Here is a 21,377-nt window from a genome sequence, read left to right as displayed (position 1 = left end):
TGCCCTGTATGTCTTTTCATTCAATCTTCATGCCCTACTTTGTACTATCATTCTCTAATAGCTTCTCTAAATATAGCTACAGTAGTGGAGGATCTATAGATTATAAAAACAAAAATACTTTGTCTGTAAGCAAAGATAATTACTCTACACTATCCAATTGATTAGACTTAATGTCAAACTCTCTTTGTAGCTCTAAAGCAAATAGATCCTTTACAAGTTTATGTACCCACTCTAGAAAAGTCCACTTGGTTATTCTATCTACATCCTCTATAAAATCCTCCTATTTTAGGGTTCTCTTAAAACCAATTTATGTATTTTCATAATCTATAGATGGACTCTATGTGGCATTGAATTTGATAAGAAACAACTTTGGTAAAATAACTTAGATCCTAGTGGTACACTGGCTAGCTCTAGCTTCTGCACATAAAAATGAAGGAACCTAGAAATATTTCTAGCACCAAACTTCTTCGTTTATGCAATCACTCCTTACAAAGCTCTAGTAACAACATCTTCATATTTAATCAACCAATAAGCTCTCACGAAATATTTGATATCTTTTGTCCTAACGACAACTTTATCTTCAATTGGTTCTCCTGTAATATTCCCGTTTGAAAAATATTACTAGACTGACTTTCCACACCCCACATGAAACTCATGCAAAGGTTATTTTCGGCATTGGAGTTACCAGCAGTGCAACCTGTAAACCGTACGTGAGGAATCATGACCTCCGCATTGGCAAACCAGGACCGGGGGGTGAACTCCCTCTTGGGAGGAGGTTAAGAGGATAATGTTGAAATAAATTTCAAATTTTTTTTACTTATCTTCCCCAGCCGATGCGTGGCTGAGGGGAGGGGATGGGCTAGTAGGAGCTCCATGAGGAAAGGAAGGGAGAGAGCCATGCAAGGTACCACATGGGGGGGGGGGGGGGGGGGGGGAGGTCCCCTCTCCCCCAAACTATAAAAACCCCCCTTTGGGGGGGGGGGGAAGTAAGGGAGGTGTAAGAGGAAAGGAGAGGCTGCGTCGCTGCAGGAGGCTGACGTGGAGAGAGAGTGGAGGTCGCCGCCTGTCCAAGCTGCCAACCGTCATGCGTGCCCCACTGGCCATCAGCTGCCATCCTCACATGCCGCCTATTACTAGACGCTGTCTCTCCTCTTCCCCTATGGGCTTTTCCCTTTCCACGTAGATTCAACACCCCCCCCCCCCCCCCCCCCCCGCTTCTGAAGCTTCTTAGAAGCTTCTAAGGGGGCTTCTCTAAGCCCCCCTTCCCGTTGGATCTCCATGTGTCTATATAACCCCATGGATTTAAAGCCCCCTTCCCATTGAACCCTCCAAAATCCCAAATTTCCCCCCCGAGCTTCAAAGAGGAAGCCTATAAGGCCTTCCTACCAAATCACTCAATCAGTCCATCCCGGGCTTTCAAGGAGAGGAAGCTAAAGTTCATAGGCCTCCATTTCCACAAGGCCTTCACAAGAAACCTTCCATGAATCTCTCTCCTTTCCGAAAAGAAGAAGTCCAAGCTCCGAATCCTAAGGCCTTCCAAAGCCAAATTCCGCAAGTCGGTACTTTTGTCAAGGAGCCGTACTTCAAAATGAATTTTCGCGTACAAGGGAGACGGCCCAAGATCATAAGACTGTGAGCCAAGGCAAGAAGTTCGAATCCACGAAGGCAAACTAGAAAAGCCGAATTCACGATGGCCCCTAAAAAGTCGCAAGGCGCACCTGCAGGAGGATCATCTCCTAATATTCATGTGCATATTTCACCGAGCCCACAAGTCCAGGTTTTCTTCCTATTTTTGATTTACGTCGAAGTATTGCAATTATGCATGGTTAATTCATGGAATTAGGATGCACTTATGCTTGTCAAATCCACCTAGTTTGATGTGATTGAAATTCATTGGCTATTTTAAAAGAAGTAACTCACGATTAAAGATTGGTCATTTGTATTTTTCAATGGAATGAATGAAAAAGAACATAAGATGTCTATGCATTGTTAGCAAGTTGCCTTTGTGCATTGCAAAGTAACGAATCTAGAACAACTAATGACTATCATTACAAAGTCAAAATTATTGTAGTACACCTTTGATTATGCATGGAAAGATTAAATCGCATGTCACATTTTTAGACAAATCTTCTTTGTAATGATTCATTAAAAAGTCATTATCAACCATAGGAAATTGCAAGGCATGGAAATCATTCCAAGGGTTGCATGTAGTAGGTTAACTCTAGCTTCAATTGGCATAAATCTCATTTAATTGCGTAGTAGTTAGGAAAGGTTGCATAATGCACATTCATTGTACGAATAATTTCATTTGGAGATGTAGTTAGGGAAAGGCTGCATGGTTCGTTTTAACATAAAATCTTAAAAGCTTAGTGGTATGAATCGTGAATGCATGTCCTAGTAGGATCAATGAAAATTATGCCGTAACTTAACATGAGCTTTGATCTTAACAAGAAAAGTTAGGGTTTGTAAATCTAATCATATGTAGAGGCAATGAATCGTATGCTTACGAGAATTGTATCGTAATGCAACTAGTTTTTCCCCTTTTAGATCAAGACAACTCTTTAAGAATGGCTGGTCCTTGTCGTAAGATAAGTAAATTGGTTTACCCAAAACATCTAAAGTGCAAAGGACTCACTTAGGATGGTTAAATCAATACATTATTCTCCAAGTGCTAACTAGGGTTAGTGCAATAGGGAATGGATTGGATATGAAGACACCCTAAACCATGTTTGTTATCTAATCATGATTCTGTGTGATTAGAAGACGCCGTTCGATGGGTGAAATAGTCCCATGGAATAGATGTGACACTTGTGCAACAAGTTGCAACGTCGCATGATCTTGTGGTTTGACCACAAGAGAATGGCCAATTCCTCGAAATGATATTTGGAGATTCTTGTGCAAGATTAACTCGCAAGAGGATGAGTAGTCATCCTGTTATAAAATTGCCAAGATAAGGGAATTAGATACTTGCTTGGAAGCAAAGGACCAATCAATAATTTGGAGCGACATGGTCGCCATGAATTATTGTTAATAGAACCTAAGGTATTGGTTCAGTTGGGTTAATAGGGTACGGCCCTAACCCAAGGACATAAGGGTTAACAAAAAAATCCATGGGGATCTTGCCAAGCCGCAATTGATCTCAGATCGAATGCTGGATGCATTCGGAGAGAAGGATTCACTCCTTAGCAGCTGGCCAAATAACGACCACTGGAAATGATTGTGCTTGTAACAATTTAGAGAGCACTGTTTGCTTTGTTTGCTCAAGGAACTAAAGGATGAAAAGATATTTAATGCTTCAGGTTGAAGGCCTGAAGGGAGAGGCAGCCTTAGTTACCCCCGAGTGTCTGCCTGACGCTAACCAAGGGGGTTGTTAGCCACGTCGGGAATGTGGACCGAACCCGCCGCATGAGGTCTCTCCGTTGGACACTACTTGGAGCAGGAGGACGCTTGGGTGCCAGGGGGGCTCTGGACATAAATCCCTTGCCTTCCAGGCCCTGCACAAGAGGCCGACGTGACTTGGGATTGGATCTCGAGGCCCGCATATTAGTCTATGGGCGGAATCTTGGATTAGTAATCCCTGTGGATTGTTGGATTATGGATAAGCCTGCGGGCTGGACTTTATGAATGTATTCCGAAGATAATAATGATGACCTGTGAAAAAGGAACTTGTTTGACACTGTTTTTCTATGTTAAGTGCTAAGATTACGTGAAGGAACCAGTGTCTAACGCGGCTAATTAAGGAAGCTGGTTGATGCATGTCCAAGCAAATGTGGTAGGTAATGAGACAACTAAAACAACATGAGGAAAGTGCAGTGGATGTGGCCATGGGTCTGTCCTATGGATGGGTGATCCCGGTTGGCCATGAAATTTTCTCAATCATAATGGACAGTAGGAGATATTCTCAAAGGAAATGAATAGCAAGGGCATCGACCTAGAGTCTAGGGTATAATAATCACGGTTTATGCTGTTTTAGGGGAATGGAATGGGACTATGCCTTATGGCAGAGAGGTCGAGCCTTGCATCCCTCTTGTTTCCCATTCTCCTTGAACCAAGTGTAGCGTGAATCCGCTTCGACCCTGGCATTTCTGCGTAAAGTAGTTTGCTCGGGGTTCGACGCTAGTTGCTGTTTAGGAAATGACCATTAGGAGAAACCTTGATTCAAGTCTGTCCTAGGTGGGAATGGCTAGAATACTTCCGCTATGTGGCAGACGTAGAAAGTCCTAGATTGCAAACCCTGTAACATTCCATGGGAGTGCCGGGCGGAGCTTTCTAGACCTCCTTCAGATGGACTGCTAAGACGTGTCCTGAAGGGAATAGATGGATATGTTACGGTTGGTATCAGTGCGAACCAATGAAGGATTTGTTTTTTAAGAAATCTTAATAAGAAGAAGTAAAGCAAATGTTGCTATTGAAAACATTTCCTTACTTTCGATGCTGTCTTGCAGAATTATGAAGCGTGGAACAGGTTCTTAGTGTTTTAAGTCATGTTTATGACCGCGATGCATTCCCCAGATTATCGACAAAGAATCGATATGATGAACATCCTAGACCCTATTTATAATCCATCGCCTTTGTACGTGGAACGGAGGTGGATGGGTGACTCAGGAATCTACTACATAGCTACCCTCTGGTTTACGTACATTCGAACCAACCTAAAGAGGATCGAGTGGTTGGAGGACTTGAAGATTGTAAAGCTGTTCATTTTTCTGGATTCTCACGTAAACTCAACTTTACATATCAAAGGTCGGAGGGTTGAGCTGAACTCATATGTATACGAGGAAGTGACCCGCGTAATCCCCGCTGACAAGATGGAGGTATTGGGATGCTACAAGAAGAATGGGTACCAAAGAAAAGGATACCCTAATCTTTCGATGATTTACCGATTCCTGAAGATCCATGACCCAAAACCATACTATTATCTAGTTCCCGTAGCTAAATGTAACATGACATTATTCTCCCTGAACTAATGTATCAATTGCTCTATCATCACAGGAATTATTGTAATCCGAAAGGGCTAGGCCCATATAAATGGAATAAGACTTCTTTTTATCAATGTCTGTCTTGTCTATGAGAATTGATAAAAAGTTAAGTGGCTAGGTTTCCTCGTTGAATAGCTGAATTGGGTATGAAATATAAATCATAACGATTAGCGAGTTATAACGTTAAGAATCCTCTATCCAGACACAACCCCAGGTACAGATTCCCAGTTTGCCCCCTACATCAAGTACGTCTATGATCCAGGAGAAGAAGTTTCTTCTCAAGTAGATCAAGCCGCTAGAATTTGGCGGGAAAGGTAGACTATCCAAGCGGATGCTGAGATTTGGATAGAGTCCATGGAAGATTACTTTGAAGCAGCCGGCACTGCACCCACCAACCAGGCTATGCTCGCCAAGCTGAAGCTCATCGACGAAGCCAGACTTTGGTGGAAGCAATGGTGCAGAGATCAAGGGATCTCGGAAGGATCCGTTACCTGGGAAAAGCTGAAGAAAGCTGTGCAAACAAGATACTTACCACTTGCATATCGCACACAGAAAATGAATGAGTTCTACGAACTGAAACAGCTGGGACTCACTCTTGACGCATACTACTCAAAATTCATTTCACTTCTGAAGTATGTGCCACAGATGGACATGACATAGCAGGTGTCAAAATTTTGTGCTGGTTTAAACCCACCAATGAATACTCGCCTCGAATCTATGCACCCAACAGATCTACAGGACGCACTCATTCGAGCAGTGCCCATAATTCAGGAGGTGTAGGCTAGGCCAAGAAGTAACAAAACTTGGTCTTATAATGACCAGAACAGAGGAGCATATAGGCCCCAAGTGAAGAGAGTTCAAGGTCAAAACTGGGGACAAAGAAAGAAAGCAAGGACTAATAATGTCAACAACTTTGTCCCTACCCAAAGCAATGGCCGAAATCTCCGTTGTTTCCACTGCAACGAGCCCAATCATTTCAAAAGGCAATGTCCCAAGCTTGGCGAAGGACATCGTCAAGAACCTTTCCAAGGAACTGGCGTGGCTAGGGAGCCGCCACCCGAGGCAGAGGAAGAACCACATGTGTTGCCAACAGGGAAATGTGCGAAGAAGAAGATCCGACCATGGAAGCAGAGTTTGAAGGGCAATAGTCCATGCTGCGCTTCACAAGAAAGGCCCGAATCGCCAGTTTTCGGCGATTCAGACACCATCGGACTATCAAGGTAAAGGTTTCAAAACCTTGATTGATTGTGGCAGTACACATTCCTTTTTCTCACCAGCTTGTGCAAGAAGATTAGGAATAGCCACAGTAGAAGCACCTACCTTGCTTGTGGAATTAGAAAATGGTCGTGAGGTCACTTGTACCAGGCAAACTGCTAAGGTCGGATTCTTTCTGGGAGGAAAGATGACTTCGGTCAAATTCAGGGTCATGAACCTAGGTATCCATGAATGTTTACTCGGAATGGATTGGTTTAAACCTAATGACGCCTACATTCATTGTGAAAAGGGCCAAATTTCCTTTCGAAACTTTGAAGGGGAATTGGCCACAACTCAAGGAGAGGTTGGGAAGTCGAAAATTCAATTGGCCAGAGCATCTTGAATCATAAAGGGAGTTAGAAAGGGACTTCCTGTCTACTTGATTAAGCTTAATAAGCTAGATCAGAAGCAAGATTCTAGTGAAGAACCTTCATGGCTAAAGAAGTACGCGGATGTATTTCCTGAAGAGCTGACAGAACTTCCATCTTAAAGAGAAGTGGATCATGAGATCAAGCTTGGTGCCAGGAGCTGCGCCAATTGCAAAGAGACCTTATAGGATGTCCATCCCGAAAGCAATTGAGCTGAAGGAGAAACTCAAGCAACTGTTAGATCAGGGCTACATCCATCCTAGCAGTTCAACATGGGGAGCTCCAGTGCTGTTCCAGAAGAAGAAGAATGGAATGCTTCAGCTGTGTATTGATTACAAAGGGTCAAATCAATCAATTGTTAAGAACAAGTACCCTATTCCTAGAATAGATGAGCTTCTTGATCGTCTTCAGGGTGCAAAGATCTTCTCCAAGATCGATCTCAGGTCTGGTTACTATCAAATAAGGATCAAGGAAGAAGATATCCCAAAGACGGCCTTCAACGCAAGATATGGACACTTTGAGTTCCTAGCTATGTCATTCGGCCTTACGAATGCGCCTGCCACCTTCAATAGGTTAATGCAAGATATCTTTAGGCCATATCTTGATGACTTCGTACTCGTCTTCTTCGACGATACCCTAGTCTATTCCAAACAAGAAGAAGATCATGAACCCTAGCTTCGGATTGTCCTTGAGACAATGAGGGCATACCAGCTCTACGCTAAGATGAAGAAGTGTGCATTCTTTAAATGTTAGATTGAATATCTGGGATTCATCGTATCAGCGAAAGGAATCTCAGTGGATCCGGCCAAAGTCAGAGATGTTCTAGAATGGCCAATACCAACAACTATCAAAGATATACGCAATTTTCTTGGATTGACAGGATGGTATAGGGTCTTCATAAAAAACTATGCTTTGATTGCAACACCTCTGACGGACTTACTGAAGAAGCAAACATCCATTGCATGGTCAGCTACCGAACAAACCAGCTTTGATAGATTAAAGCAAAGTTTGGTATCAGCACCTATACTGAAACTTCCGGATCTCAGTAAGGAGTTCGAAGTAATAATTGATGCTAGCACGCTTACCTTAGGATGTATGCTCATGCAAGAAGGTCATCCTGTAGCATACTCTTCAAGGAAACTGAAGAGCCATGAGAAGAATTATGCTACCCATGATCTAGAACTATTAGCTGTTATCCATGCTCTAAAGCTATGGAGACACTACCTGTTGGGTAACAAGTTTACTCTAGTAACGGATCATAAAAGTCTCAAGTGGATCTTTACCCAGAACGAGCTCAACATGAGGCAATGACGGTGGATTGAAGTGCTGGAGGTGTATGATTTTGAAATCAAATACCGACCTAAGAAGGAGAATGTAGTTGCCAATGCACTCATTCGTAAGGCATTCCTGAATTCTCTAATCTTGCAAAATCCATCAACAGCTAGATCTCTAGCCACAAAGGTATCCATGCCAAACAACCCAATACTTGAGCTAGCTAGAGAAGAAGCATGCCATGATCCAGGCTATCAAAAAATGCTAAGGGAGATCCCTATCAAGGAACAGGACCAGAAGCTATAGGCTAAGTATCACAAATTCTCTATCAATAGTGGACTTGTCTACTATAGAACGAGATTATGTATACCGGCAAGCCAGTCACTTAAGCAGAAGATACTATGGGAAGCTCATGATTCCCCTTTCTCAGGACATCCTGGCTATGCCAAGACCCTCAATGTAGTTAGGAAGAGCTACTATTGGGAGAGCCTTAAAGGTGACATTCTCAAATATGTCACTGAGTGTTTGTCTTGTCAACGTATCAAGGCCGAACACGTCAAAATGCTAGGGAAGTTGCAACCACTCGACATTCCCCAAATGAAATGGGAATTCATCAGTATGGACTTTGTTGTTGGCCTACCCCAAGTTCAGGGAGGATACAACTCCATCATGGTTGTGATTGACATGCTTACTAAGGTCGCATACCTTATTCCAGTTAAGACAAACTATAAAGCCTTAGACATTGCAAGGTTGTTTATCAAGGAAATATTCAAGCTACATGGGTTACCCAGAAGAATCATTAGTGATCGTGATTCTCTCTTCACATCACACTTCTGGAGAGCTATCTTTGAAGCCACTGGGACTCAACTCTGCTTTAGTACAGCTTACCATCCCCAAACTGATGGCCAAACGGAGCAAGTCAATTAAGTCATTGAGGATATACTAAGGGCACACTATTGCCGTGAACCAAAAAGGTGGATTCAATACTTGCATTTGGTTGAATTTGCCTACAATGCTTCTTACCAACAGAGCATTCAGATGACCCCTCTTCAAGCATTGTATGGGAATGACTGTTGAAGTCCGCTAAACTTTTCGTATCCAACCTTGAGGGTTGAAGCTTCAAGGTAGATGCTGGAAGAGATGGATGACCAAGTAAAGTCAATAAGATAGGACATCCAAGCCACCAAGGATAGACAAAAGGCATACACGGATTTGAAGCATCAAGATAGAACCTTCGAGGAAGGAGACATGGTCTTCATTCACGTACGGCCAAAGAAGAGCTCTCTATCCTTAGGAGATTGCAAGAACCTAAGTCCAAGGTATTGTGGACCATACAAGATCCTCAAGTGCTTAGGACCCAATGCTTATAGACTGCAACTCCATGAGAACCTAAAGGTTCATAATGTATTCCATATTAGCCTACTGAAGAATTATGTACCTAATCCTAGCCATGTACTTGATGACAAACAAGTTGTAATGCCTAGCCAAGGAGTCCTTGAGCTACGGCCTGACAGGATCTTGGATGTTAGGAAGAGACAACTGAGATCCAAAACCTTGAGAGAATGCCTCATCCAGTGGAAAGATTATCCCGAGGAGGATGCCACTTGGATGGATGAAAGAACTATCAACCAAAAATATCCCTAGTTTATCTTGAGATGAGGACATCTGGATTCCTCCAAGGGGGAGAGAATGTAATATTCCCATTTGAAAAATATTACTAGACCGACTTTCCACACCCGCGTGAAACTCATGCAAAGGTTATTTTCAGCATTGGAGTTACCAGCAGTGCAACTGTAAACTGTACGTAAGGAATCATGACCTCCTCATTGGCAAACCGGGACCGAGGTTCAAACTGCAGGTGAACTCCCTCTTGGGAGGAGGTTAAGAGGATAATGTTGAAATAAATTTCAAATTTTCTTTACTTATCTTCCCCATCCGATGCGTGGCCGAGGGAAGGGGATGGGCTAGTAGGAGCTCCATGAGGAAAGGAAGGGAGAGAGGCATGCAAGGTACCACGTGGGGGGGGGGGGTGGGAGGTCCCCTATCCCCCAGACTATAAAAACCCCCCTTTGGGGGGGAAGTAAGGGAGGTGTAAGAGGAAAGGAGAGGCTGCGTCGCTGCAGGAGGCCGTCGTGGAGAGAGAGTGGAGGTTGTTGGCCTGCCCAAGCCGCTAGCCGCCGTGGAGAGAGAGAGGAGGTCACCGGCCTGCCCAAGCTGCCAATTGCCGTGCATGCCCCATTGGCCATCAGCTGCCATCCTCACACGCTGCCTGTTACTAGACGCCGTCTCTCCTCTTCCCCTATGGGCTTTTCCCGTTCCATGTAGATTCAACATCCCCCCCCCCTCTCAAGCTTCTTAAAAGTTTCTAAGGGGGCTTCTCTAAGCCCCCCTTCCCACATTGGATCTCCATAAGTCCATATTACCCCCGAGATTTAAAGCCCCCTTCCCATTGAACCCTCCAAAAGCACAAATTTTCCCCCTGAGCTTCGAAGAGGTAGCCTATAAGGCCTTCCTACCAAATCACTCAATCAGCCCATCCCGGGCTTTCAAGGAGAGGAAGCTAAAGTTCATAGGTCGCCGTTTCCGCAAGGCCTTCACAACAAACCTTCCACGAATCTCTCTCCTTTCCGAAAAGAATAAGGCCCAAGATCTGAACACTAAGGCCTTTCAAAGCCAAATTTTGCAAGTCGGTACTTTTGTCAAGGAGCCGTAGTTCAAAATGAATTTTCGCGTATGAGGGAGACGGCCCAAGATCATAAGACTACGAGCCAAGGCAAGAAGTTCGAATCCACGAAGGCAAACTAGAAGCGGAATTCACGATGGCCCCTAAAAAGTCACAAGGCGCACCTGCACGAGGATCATCTCCTAATATTCATGTGGATATTTCACCAAGCCCACAAGTCCAGGTTTTCTTCCTATTTTTGATTTACGTCGAAGTATTGCAATTATGCATGGTTAATTCATGGAATTAGGATGCACTTATGCTTGTCAAATCCACCTAGTTTGATGTGATTGAAATTCATTGGCTATTTTAAAAGAAGTAACTCACTATTAAAGATTGGTCATTTGTATTTTTCAATGGAATGAATGAAAAAGAACATAAGACGTCTATGCATTGTTAGCAAGTTGCCTTTGTGCATTGCAAAGTAACGAATCTAGAACAACTAATGACTATCATTACAAAGTCGAAATTATTGTAGTACACCTTTGATTATGCATGGAAAGATTAAATCGCATGTCTCATTTTTAGACAAAACTTCTTCGTAATGATTCATTAAAAAGTTGTTATCAACCATAGGAAATTGCAAGGCATGGAAATCATTCCAAGGGTTGCATGTAGTAGGTTAACTCTAGCTTCAATTGGCATAAATCTCATTTAACTACGTAGTAGTTAGGAAAGGTTGCATAATGCACATTCATCGTACGAATAATTTCATTCGGAGATGTAGTTAGGGAAAGGCTGCATGGTTCATTTTAACATAAAATCTTAAAAGCTTAGTGGCATGAATCGTGAATGCATGTCCTAGTAGGATCAATGGAAATTATGCCGTAACTTAACATGCGCTTTGATCTTAACAAGAAAAGTTAGCGTTTGTAAATCTAATCATACGTAGAGGCAATGAATCGTGTGCTTACGAGAATTGTATCGTAATGCAACTAGTTTTTCCCCTTTTAGATCAAGACAACTCTTTAGAAATGGCTGGTCCTTGTCGTAAGACAAGTAAATTGGTTTACCCAAAACACCTAAACCGCAAAGGAAACACTTAGGATGGTTAAATCGATACATTATTCTCCAAGTGCTAACTAGGGTTTAGCACGTTAAGGACTTGACCTAGTCGCACTTATTGCCAAGTCGAAACTCTTGTACCCTAAAGTCCTACCCACATTCACGGAATGTATGGACAATTGGACGTACTTGCAAGAAACGATCTAGGGTTTCTACCCTAAAGATCACTCATTAAAAAGATGAAACTCCGATTGAGTTGGAACCCCTAGGACTGAACGATGTTGGCCTAGTGCAATCGGGAATGGATTGGATATGAAGACACCCTAAACCATGTTTCTTATCTAATCATGATTCCGTGATTAGAAGACGCCGTTCGATGGGTGAAGTAGTCCCATGGAATAGATGTGACACTTGTGCAACAAGTTGCAACGTCGCATGATCTTGTGGTTTGACCACAAGAGAATGGCCAATTCCTCGAAATGAGATTTGCACATTCTTGTGCAAGATTAACTCGCAAGAGGATGAGTAGTCATCCTGTTATAAAATTGCAAAGATAAGGGAATTAGATACTTGCTTGGAAGCAAAGGACCAATCAATAATTTGGAGCGACATGGTCGCCATGAATTACTGTTAATAGAACCTAAGGTATTGGTTAAGTTGGGTTAATAGGGTACGGCCCTAACCCAAGGACATAAGGGTTAACAAACAAACCCGTGGGGATCTTGCCAAGTCGCAATTGATCTCAGATCGAATGCTGGATGCATTCGGAGAGAAGGATTCACTCCTTAGCAGCTGGCCAAATAACGACCACTGGAAATGATTGTGCTTGTAATAGTTTAGAGAGCACTATTTGCTTTGTTTGCTCAAGGAACTAAAGGATGAAAAGATATTTAATGCTTCAGGTTGAAGGCCTGAAGGGAGAGGTAGCCTCAGTTACCCCCAAATGTATGCCTGACGCTAACCAAGGGGGTTGTTAGCCGCGCTGAGAATGTGGACCGAACCCGCCGCGTGAGGTCTCTCCGTTGGACACTACTTGAAGTAAGAGGACACTTGGGTGCATGGGGGGGCTCTGGCCGTAAATCCCTTGCCTTCCAGGCCCTGCACAAGAGGCTGACGTGACTCAGGATTGGATCTCAAGGCCCGCATACTAGTCTATGGGTGGAATCTTGGATTAGTAATCCCTGTGGATTGCTAGATAGCCTTCAGGCGGATTATGGATAAGCCTGCGGGCTGGACTTTATGAATGTATTCCAAAGATAGAAATGATAACCTGTTGAAAAGGAACTTGTTTGACACTGTTTTTCTATGTCAAGTGCTAAGATTATGTGAAGGAACCAGTGTCTAATGGCTAATCAAGGAAGCTGCTTGATGCATGTCCAACTAAATGTGATAGGTAATTAGACAACTAGAACAACCTGAGGAAAGTACGGTGGATGTGGCCATGGGTCTATCCTACGGATGGGTGGTCTCGGTTGGCTGGGAACTTTTCTCAATCATAATGGACATCAAGGAGATATTCTCAAAGGAAATGAATAGCAAGGGTGTCGACCTAGAGTCTAGGTATAATAATCCTAGTTTATATTGTTTTAGGGGAACGAAATGGGACTATGCCTTATGGCAGAGAGGTCAAGCCTTGCATCCCTCTCGTTTCCCATTCTCCTTGAACCAAGTGCAGCATGAATCCGCTTTGGCCCTGGTGTTTCTGCGTAAAGTAGTTCGCTCGGGGTTCGACGCTAGTTGCCGTTTAGGAAATGACCATTAGGGGAAACCCTGATTCAGGTTGGTCCTAAGTGGGAACGGCTAGAATACTTCCGCTACGTGGCAGATGTGAAAAGTCCTAGATCGCCAACCCCGTAATATTCCATGGGAGTGCCAGGCGGAGCTTTCTAGACCTCCTTTCCGATGGACTGCTAAGACATGTCTTGAAGGGAACAAGTGGACACGTTACATCTCCCATCTTGTAAACTCTAAGGTAGGCCTTTGACATTGGGTCAGGGTTGGAAAGGTCTAGGCCTAAATTTGTTGGGTATCAAGGAAAATAGAAGACAAATAGAAGAAGAAATACTAAATAAGAACTCTTGAATACACTGTAGAACATGAGATAGATAAACCCAAAAAGAAACTACATTACTCTTTTGTACAATTGGAAAATTTTGTATGAGATAATGTAATGAGCGAGATACACGGGAACCAGGAGTTAGACACCTAGTCACATTGACTAGGGTATATAAGGTCACACACACACACACACACACACACACACACAGAGTTTAGAGCATCCAAATATTATCAAGAATTGACTTTTCACCTTCATCTCCAACTTCCATGACTTCCTCCTTTTCCCCTCTTTCCTATGTTTCTCTCCCCTATTCTAGTCTCTCTTCTTCTTCTTCCTCTTTCTCTCTTTCTCTCTTTCTTCTTGGCTTCATTCATTACAAGCGGTAGCATGAAGATTTGGTCCTTTTCTCCTTCTCTATCTAGTTTCCTTTTCAAATTTGAAACCCTAGCTACTTAGGTCATAGGTATAGGTACAACATGCATGACCACACATAGTTATAGCTTTTTGAGGAAAGCAAGAGTTATGGCTAGAGCTTCACATATATTTAAAGGTAATATTGGCAATTTAGTAGGTCATCACTTTTTCCCATATAACTTTTAAGAGGCCTCATGGCGAGTTGGAGATTCAAGAGTTAGAGGAGGGTAAAAGCCACAGTTACTTTTTGTTTTAGGCTTCTCTCTCTTCCTCCATTAAGCTTTTTCCTCAACCTCTCGTGGTGGATTGCCCCCAAATCTCTCTCTCCTGCAATCACCTTTGAACCTCAATTCTCAGTTGCTCCACATGCTTTTTGGAGTCATTATTAACCTGGCAAGCAACCTTGTAGCTTGCATTTGAGCCACATGGACAACATGTAGTAGCCCATAAAATGCGATGTATTTTGCATTGACTTTCCTGGTGCATTTTCCTTAGTCCCGCCTCATCCCCACAACTAATTCAACTACAAGTGGAATATTTGGAACACAAAGCACTCCTTCCCCATGGCAAGGTTTGAACTCCTCCTACCCCCTCTTGCCGGCTTTCATTCTTGGTGAGGCTCCCTGCTGCACATTGTTTGGGACAGCCATTAAAGCTCAGCCCAAGCGCTCAAATTAGTCTACAATCCCTCGAAGTTTATCCCTCAAGAGATCCTTTAGCCATTCTTGACCTCTCTTACCTAGATTGAAGACATGAAGCTCAACATGTGAAGATTTTTTGTGGGCAACATTGAAAGCTTTGTTTGAAGCTTTCCATTCTTAAAGATAAAGCTAAAAAACAAGCACGCGAGTCCCTACCATCGGAGGAAATATCAAATCCCTGAAGGATTCATCCATTGGAGTGCTCTAATCAACCATGCTTACTTGATGGAGAACTTGGCATTATGGTAGATCATGCTTCACCCATCTACTCCAAATTCTAGTGAGTCCTTGGACTACCAAGGTAAGCCCTACCCTAGCTCTTTTTCAATCCTTGCATGTCATGAAAAGAACCAATGCTTATTTTTCAATGCACCTCATGCTGGTTGCTTAATTAAAAATGTCTACCATGTATACTTTGGTTGAGGAAAAAGGTTGATGCTAGGCAAGGTGGTAAGCCAAAAGAGAGGTGACCTTCCCTTACCACTTTAGACCTTAAAGGGGTGCAAAATCCAACTCAGGGGGAACTTTGTCGTCCTCTCAAAGATCTAGGACCTGATACTTGTATGTAGGTGTAGGTACACTCCATGGTCACAACATGCCTGATGCAATACCCCTATTTGGACATAGCTTCATTGATCATGGTAGCCATGTATATTACTTGACATGTATGCAATCAAAGGAGAAATATGATACTAAGATCCATGTATGCAGTGCTAACCATCACTAGATGCTATCTAAAATTGATGTATCAGTCAAGAAATGGCCCTCTTGAACTCTTGGACTCAATAAACCCTAGAGTAGCTCGCTACTCTTATAGCCTAGTTAGCTACCACTCTGAGGCTAAGAAAAAGCAAACAAGTCCAAGCATGAGTCACGACAGCCTCCACCACTAGATCCACTATGTGGTCCATAGGGAATTCTTGGATACAAGGATATCCCCCCTTCCACCTATGAATTTGGTGATCCCTCTCATGCATATGATGAGCCTCTCTTAAGCTTCCCCATCATCCATGCAGCCAACCCTCCAGTGAGATCCTCATCCACCATTGATAGAAGCTCCCTTGGTCTTCTTAGGAGCCCCAATGGAACTTATATGGCTTAGCCCCATCATAGAAAATATGGTACTAATGGCTAGCATGGCAATACTATTGGACATCATGGCAATAATGGGCAGTATGACTATAATGGGTAGCATGAGATAAATGCACAACATGGTATGTATGGACATCACGATATATACGTCCATCATGGTATGTATAGATAGCAAGGCTTCCATGGGCAACAAGGCTCGAATGATCTCCGTGACAAGATCATTCTTACTAAGTACATTGGGTAGTCCCCATCCCCATTAGATTTGGAAGAACAGACTTTCAAATTAGAGTCCTATTTCATTATCTACCCTCGCACAAATGATCAAAAAATTATATTTGCATCTCTCCACTTGGAAGGGTTTGCCTACACATGGTGGTGCTATATCAATCAAGAGAATTATCTACTTATTGATTGGGGAGACTTTAAAATGCACATGTTTCAAGTATTTGTATCCCCCATGGAAAAAGAGCGGTTGGCAAGGCCATGGTAACTCTTGACCAATACAATCTCATTATATGAGAGTACACAAATCAATGTATGAACTTAACCATGTATGTGGAGAGCATTAGTGATGATGTTAAATTTCACAAGTACATCTATGGGTTGGAACCAAGGGAAACAAGCCTATATGTAGATGTCATGGTTCAAAAGTGTACTACCTTATTTGATGTAATTGAATTGGTTGAAAGATATGCAAGAAAGTACCATAAAAATGAGAATTTTCAGCAAGATTATGGATAGTCTTGAAACCCATTGAGGTTAGCCCCATATGGGAGTGATTTTGGAGGTAATCCCATATCTAGTAGTAGCCCCAAAATACCCACTTACCCCCCCTTCCACGTTGAAAGAAAACATGGCACTTTTTGGACAACACTTGGCTCTAATGGTGAGAGTAAATATTGGAGCCCCAAGAGGAACACCAAGAAAATAGGGAATCTACTAAAAGAAACTCTATCTTGTATCATCAAAAAATATATTTATCATATTTTATATGTCTAGAACAAGGAAAAGAACACCAGGAGGAACAAGAAATCGTCATGTAGCTTCATAGAAACAATTCTTCCACGGTTTTAATTTGAATCAAATTGATTATGCTCTTCATATTCTTCATAGAATTCATCAAGAAACCACAAAGACACAAGACAGTACACCACTTTGAATGGAAATTATCACATAGTATTCTTCTTCAAAGGTTCCATAGCTTTCTTTCACAGTCTCTCACTCATAGATACATTAACACAATATTAGTGGGTTTGGGAATCTCCCAATTTCCATTTTTTGAATGCTAAAAAGATTGCACCAGGATAACATGCCCATAAGTTTCTCAAAACCATATGATGTTACCTATCATTGGAAAGCTTTGAAAAATAGAATCTATTGAGCTATAGAGTGCTCAATTTGGAGTTATAGTGTTTAAGTTATGACAAATCCAAAGATTTAACCACTTGTCCCAAACTCATGGGAAATTCCCATATTCCCCAATATAGTGTTCATTGTTTTGCATATAATTTTGGCTATCTCTCACTCTCACTCTCTCATACATACTCTCTCTCAAATGTACAATGAGATAATCAAGAATAATAATTCATAACCCCTCTTAGGTCATGAATACCCCTCCCAAGAGGTATGTCTAGTATGAAAGGTCACTAGAGCCACTATAGTGTCTCTTCATAGCTCCAGAGTGTCACTATCACTTTAGTCTTTACTTCAAGTCTTCAGCAACTACTTCTTCCAGTTCTTTGAGCTATTTTGAACTTATATACATCTCTTCTCAAGATTGGAAAACTTTCCCAAGATATATATTTATCCATCATCACACTTATAGAGGCACACAAAATAGAACATAATAGAAATAGAGGCTCTACAGAAGCTCAACAGAGGATTTATAGTACCATCAGAAAGCCTTGAGCTCACTTAAAATCACTCAAAACCATCTAGAATCAATCAATAAGCTTCAAATAACTCTAAAAAATTATCAATCATTATTTCAACCCTTCATATAGAAGGAAAAGAGAAGCTCAACAGACTTAAACAGAACTAATCAGACATGAATAGGACATCAACAGAGTATGTCAAAACATCATATCTCCACTATAACCTATTAGGAGCTTTCAAAACATAATCAAACTCATCCAAAACACTCCCAAAACAACTAAACAACATTAAAAATGCATAAAAAATCGGCCATTCAATCCACAAAACAACAAAAATCAACTGAGAAATCAAGTCATTTCAACTCTCAACGTATCCCTACACTTAATTAGGGAGTATCCTTGCGACCTTGGAAAAAGAGAATATAAGTTCAAAATATAGCTCAACTTGATCTTATTTAGCATCTTGAAGAAAACACGATCCAAACATGACTCCAACTCATAACCTATATCTAATAAAGAATTGCAGCGAAAGGAAAACTCATTCATCCATTATCTTCAACTTTGAAACATAAAAGCATGACAAACTTTTAAAGGATATAAGAGGTCAATTTTCTTTTGCTATAAGCATCCATCTATAGATAAAATCTCAAATCACCATTAATCATCTTCTCAATCAACTTCAACTTCATCTTTAACTCCATGCAAGAGGGATAAAACACCATATATACACCATAAAATATATACACAACTCACATGGACACAATACAATGTAGTCTAAATGGCACATGCTCCAAAAAACTAAAGAGTAAGGAGAATGATTTTCATTAAAAAGGATCAATACATCCAAAAGAGTGTCCATAGGCTATGTAGGATGAATGTTTTTTTTTTTGAACTTCATACTCAACTTGAGATGTTCTAGACTCTTGTTCTCATCATAAAATGTAGAGGCACATTCTGAATAAATTGTAAGCAACACATCCTTTTGAATAGGATAATGAACCTAGTAGGAAAAAATTGTGCAAAATAATAAAAAACATAGCAACAGTCACATCCTCATTTGGATTAATCATGAATTTTGGAATACTCTTTCTAGTATTCAGGTGAGACGGGTCATGTGTAAAAGCAAGATACCAATAAAAATGAGACGCCAAGCGTACCAAAGTGTTCTTAGAAGAAGCATGTGGTTTATCAAATTGTAGATAAGAAGTGGAACATTGTGCTGAAGTGTCCCAAGAACCAGGAATGATAGGTCAATTAAACACAGGTCCTATCAAAGAATCATTCAATGTCTATTGTTATCGATGGAGGATATCACTGTTATACCCAAGAGTATCCATAATTGATTGGGAAGGAAGATTAATATAATTTGAAGGAGACGGTAGAGGAATAATAGGAGAATAGTGAAGAGGGAGGTAAGATAAATCATAGAACAAGGATATCTAAAGAGATAATGAGGGTGGAAAAGAAGGGAAAGAAAGTAGGAACTTTTGAAGGGATTCTATTGGAAAAATAGAAGGAATAGTTTGAATAACAAAAGTAGTTTCAATAAGAGTAGGTGAGGATATAGGATCGGCAATAAAGGGGTAGGCAGTAAAAACTAGAATGTGAGGGGAAACTACAAGGGTAAAAGATAAAAGAGGGATACTATCTAGATTAGATTGGAGAATAGCAATATACAATGTAATCGATAGGAGATTAAGGAATACAATAGGATATCATGAGGATCATAAGGATAAATGGAACAATGGAAATCAAAAGTTGAAAATAAATCTTCATTAAATAAAGGATTGGTAGCAATATGGTTCAACAATTGGGATCTCAAGGGCTGAATATTTGACTTGTGAAATACACTCCATGGATGGCAAGGCTCCATAACATCATCCTCCAAAGGAGGATGCCAAGCATAGCCTTTACACCACAATGTTTGCTGATGATAAGTCTTCAAGCCATCAATTTAATTCATTTTAGTTGAATGGACATACATAATTGCCTGCAAAATCACATCTCCTACATAAAGGTTCATATCCTTCTCATCAGGGATGTGAAGATCTCATTGGAGATACATAAAAGATAAGAGTTGAGCTTCATGAGAGATCAAGTCATCAACAAATCTGTCAAATACTGCTTTAAGTAAATTTGTTGACCACATATTCTGCCACCCATCCTTTGGAGGTTCTAAATCCACATTACTCAAGGAGATATACAACGCAAAGCATTGATGCTAATACTGAATCCAAAAGGATGACGGAGGTGACACCAATTCAGCATACCATACAAAATCCTTCTTGGACACAATTCATGCGCTGTGTTGAAGGCGTTCTACCTTTGTAGAAAATCCATCACACAATTTAGCCTTTTGTTGCAAATGATCTAGTTCTTCCTTAGACAACAAAGAAGAGATCATGGGGGCTGGAGGAGAAATAGAAAGAGAGGTAACTTTTTGATTAAGTTCATCAATAAACTTATTTTGCGACTCTACAGTCTCTTGACAATGCTGCAATTGGCCCTCACAAATACCAAGCTTGTGAGCTGATTCAATCATTTCCTCAAGGGTGGCATCCTTCTCTTTGGTTAAGGACACATTTGATTCCTCTAAAGTGGCAACTTTAGCTTCTGACTTTTTAATCATGGCATGTTGTGAATCCATCAAAGCTGTAGCTGCAATCATTTGGGTATGGATATCACTCAAAATAGTCTTTTCCAAAGCTAAATTTGTAAGAGCTTTACTAAGCAGACTAGTCAAAGAATCCACCTTGTCTCGCAATGAAGTATACACTTCCGTATAAATTTTCTAAAGACACGAAGTCATGGAAGTCTCCAAAGCATTTTGAACACCAAAAACTAGATGTGACAGCATAAATCTAGAAAGTACTATTTGCAAGGAAGAAGGGATCTGTGGATGCAAGTGTCCTTCCCTTTGTGCGGAAAACATATTAGTATAAGGCAAGAACGAAGGAAGGGAGCTACCAAACACCTTAGGGAGGATCAAAATCTGTACCATAGGGGTTGGAATAGGTAGAGGATCAAAAGGACCTTGTGTGCAGTGCTTCTTTTGAATGATTCTGGTAGGGGGTTCATCTGCTAGATCTAAGTTGACTTCCATAGGAGGAGAAGAAACAGGTGGAGGAGATTGCTGTGGAAGGGGAACACGATTAGGCACTTGAACGCCACCTGGGGGAGGTGCCAACTGAATGATTTTCCATAGAAAAACTCCATAGGACACATTACTGAGTTGACCTTTAGTGACTTGCTGAAAATGTTGATCCATCTTGGCCAACAAAAAGGTTTCCAACTAATCTTAACCCCTTCTAGGATCCTGACAAAGGCCATGAAGAGTTCTCTAGACAAACACTTTAAAGTAGGCTTCGCTGACATAAAGTGATCTTAGAGGAATTGGCATAATTGTTTCCATTAAGGAGAGGTAATATGTGCCATTGATATTATTGAACTAGTGATAACTTTATGTGCTATCAAAGGAGTACAGGTTTCCTTTTGCAACAAGGCAAGGATCTCCGTAGTGGATAATAATTGATTGCCATTAGGCACAAGGAAAGCTGCAAAAGACAGGAACAAAGCCTCGTTGATAGTAACTTGGGATAGATAAAATCGACAGCCATAAACCAATCATGATTGCTTC

This window comes from Lygodium microphyllum, chromosome 19 (assembly GCF_053477565.2).
Source record: "Lygodium microphyllum isolate KBCC chromosome 19, Lygodium_microphyllum_v1.1.10, whole genome shotgun sequence".
Lineage (NCBI taxonomy): Eukaryota > Viridiplantae > Streptophyta > Polypodiopsida > Schizaeales > Lygodiaceae > Lygodium > Lygodium microphyllum.
Note: the sequence above shows the minus strand (reverse complement) of the source record.